The sequence below is a fragment of the Physeter macrocephalus genome, chromosome 21 (genome assembly GCF_002837175.3).
Source record: "Physeter macrocephalus isolate SW-GA chromosome 21, ASM283717v5, whole genome shotgun sequence".
Taxonomy (NCBI): Eukaryota; Metazoa; Chordata; class Mammalia; order Artiodactyla; family Physeteridae; genus Physeter; species Physeter macrocephalus.
Genome location: NC_041234.1, coordinates 23,399,352 through 23,402,521, shown reverse-complemented (window position 1 = coordinate 23,402,521; position 3,170 = coordinate 23,399,352). Strand labels below are relative to the sequence as shown.

The following is a 3,170-nucleotide window of genomic DNA, read 5'->3' as shown; positions in this document are numbered from 1 at the left end:
GGCGAGCGAGGGCTACTCTTCGTTGCGGTGCATGGGCTTCTCACTGCGGTGGCTTCTCTTGCTGCGGAGCACGGGCTCTAGGCGCACGGGCTTCAGTAGTTGTGGTGCACGGGCTCAGTAGTTGTGGCTTGCGGGCTCTAGAGCACAGGCTCATTAGTTGTGGTGCACAGGCTTAGTTGCTCTGTGGCATGTGGGATCTTTCCGGACCAGGGCTTGAACCCGTGTCCCCTGCATTGGCAGGCAGATTCTTAAGCACTGTGCCACCCGGGAAGTCCCCCCATAATCTTTTTTTATTATTGAAGTATAGTTGATTTACAATGTTGTGTTAGTTTCAGATGTCCAGCTAGGTGACTCAGTTATACATATACATAGATCCATTCTTTTTCAGATTCTTTTCCATTATAGTTGATTATAAGATACTGAATATAGTTTCCTGTGTTATACAGTAGGACCTTGTTCTTAAACCATGTTTCTTAATATTTCTAAGATACCTGTGCTAATTAAAGGTCTTTCTGGTGTCGATTTATTTCTTTTTCTTTATTTCTTTTCTTTTTTTTTTTTTTTGGTGTAGATTTAGATCTGGATATGTGAAGTACTTCAGTAGCCACTTCTGGAGTCTGGGTTCCTGATTAGTTTCTTCCAAATGCTAATTAACTGCCCCTAGAGTAGCTATACTTATACTTACACACACACACACACACACACACACACACACACACATATATTACTCTGTACACATAGAGATGTCTTACAGTGACTTGTCACACAGATAATGTAACACCATTCTGGTAGAATGAGATGCCACATGCAACCTTTTTATAAGAAGTTATCCCTTTCCCTGATTTCACCGAGAGGGAAGGCAGATGACTAACAATGAAATCTTTGAACCCATCAGGGGAGGTGCTGTGACGTGAGGGAGACATAGGGAATCTCATTCTGGGGTCCTCCAAAGACCATGGAGAGGCCCCAGGGTATCAAGGAATCCTCTGAATCATGAGGAAAATGATTTGTGTCAATGCATGCGTGCATTCAGGGTGTGGAGGTGGGGAAAGGGTGTCAACTTCTATCAGATTCTAAGAGGGTCTTGACACCCCCAAAGTGTTAAGATTCTCCAAATTCGGCACAGTTGGGCAGAGCAGGTGTAAAGAAACATCTTGCCTCGAGATGGCCTGGGCAAGCTTTAGCAATTTCCCAGTAGAGTCAGATCTATCGGTCCAGGACTTGTGCTCTGCAAAGGAGATTTCAAAAGAATCACGCAGGGTCAGAGAGTGGGTTAAATGTCGAGCATTTGAGAAACAACCATGTTTAAAATTTTCTTTTTCTTTTTAATTTTTCAGAGTTTTCAATTGTAGTAAAAACCACATCATATAAAATTGACCAAGCATTTTTTAAGGGGACAGTGCAGATTCACATTGTTGTGCAACAGATCCCCAGAACTTTTGCATCTTGCAAAACTGAAACTGTTCTCACTGAACAATAACTCCTCTTCTCCTCCTCCCCAGTGCCTGGCAACCACCCTTCTATTTTCTGTCTCTACGGATTTGACCATTCAAGCTACCTCATACAAGTGGAATCATACAGTCTGGTTTTTTGTGACTGGCTTACTTTACTTAGCATGCCGTTCTCAGGGTTTATCTACATAGTGGCACATGTCAGAATTTCCTTCCTTTCTAAGGCTGAATAATATTCCATTGTGTGGACAGACCACATTTTGTTTATCCACTCATCCTTTGTTGGACACTTGGGTTGCATCCACCTCTTGGCTACCGTGAATAATCCTGCTATGAACATGGGTGTGAAAAATCTCTCTTCTCTGCTTTCAACTCTTTTGCATAAATACCCAGAAGTGGAATTGCTGGATCATCCGGTAGTTCTATTTTTAATTTTTGAGAAACCTCCATCCTGTTTTCCACAGTGGTAGAAGCAATAGTGTTTTTAGCGGAACCTAGGGTCACTCAGAGAGTGAGGCACAGAAATTCTGGTCTCCTTTAAAATCGTTTTTTTGGGGGATGGGAAGGCAATATGGGGTCCTTATATGGTTAGGAGCAGGTAGACAGAGCTGGGTTTGAACCTTAGCTCCATGACCAAGTGGTTTTGTGACAATCTCTTTAGGTCATTATCTACTCACCTATAAAATGGGTAACAGCAGAACTCAGCTCATAAGGATTAACTAAGATCACGTATAGGTCACTAAGGATGGAGACCCAGGGTGGGTTTTCATGAAGAAGGACCAGAGCAGGCCAGCATCCAGAATGGAGAAGTTGGAACACATGGGGATAACTTGCTCTGGGACCAGAGAAATGAGAAATTTGAGTTTTCCACAGGCAGGCGGAGACTCCTCCAGGCTTGGGCAAGAGAGTTGGAGGGAGAAAGGTCTCAAGAGGGAGAGGAAGGAAACTGCAAAACTGCAGCCCTGGGAGGCTTAGGTGAGAGAGGCCAGAGATGGATGCCTAATGAGGGCAGTCAGCCAGGAAATTGTGGGACATTCACTTTGAAGTTGCTTCTGCACACGGGCCCTTTGAGAGCTCTTTCTCGGTTTGCTATGGACCTTTGGGTCTCGTGGATGCGCGCCCCATAGGCGTTCAAAGCCAGGTGTTTCGCAGACTCATACCTCAGGTGCAGGTCTTAAAAGTTGGGGTTCCCGATGTGGGGTTTAAACCCTTCACTCCTCAGGGAGAAGCTCCGGGCTTGTGAGTTCCCTCCTGATGGTGGGTCGCCATGCCAGGGTGGGGTTTATGGTGACAGTGTGTCTCAGCCTTTCCTTCCCTCCTTTTTTTTTGGCCGTGCAGCACGGCTTGCAGGATCCTAGTTCCCGAACCAGGGATTAAACCCAGGCCTCCGGCACTGGAAGCACAGAGTCCTAACCACTGGACTGCCGGGGAAGTCCCGTCCTTCCCTCCTTGATGTGGCTCTTTTCTGGTTTGCTGATGTGAAGGAGCTGCTCAGCTAGTTTTCTGAGGAAATGGTTCCATGTGTAGCTGTAGATTTGGTGTGTCTGTCCTTAGGTGGCTTCTCGTCCTTCACTGTCCTCTGACTGCCCACCATCACCTCCAAACCTTCAGTAGAAGGTGCTACATTTCACAGGCCAGGGGGACACGCCACCATTTTAATTTAACAAACACTTCTTGTGTGTGTGTGTGTGTGTGTGTGTGTGTGTGTGTGTGTGTGTG

At 45.7% G+C, this 3,170-nt stretch overlaps 1 long non-coding RNA gene across 3 annotated transcripts in view; it reads right to left on the bottom strand.

The window, feature by feature from the left end:
* Window positions 1-1,026: 1,026 nt before the first annotated feature.
* The window catches only part of LOC102989682 (uncharacterized), a 110,269-nt gene continuing 108,125 nt past the window's right edge, over window positions 1,027-3,170 (bottom strand). For all 3 annotated transcript variants that reach the window (XR_002890664.2, XR_448688.3, XR_002890665.2), the window contains exon 5: window positions 1,027-1,228. This is a non-coding gene — a long non-coding RNA (uncharacterized lncRNA). The remainder of the gene's footprint in view (window positions 1,229-3,170) is intronic.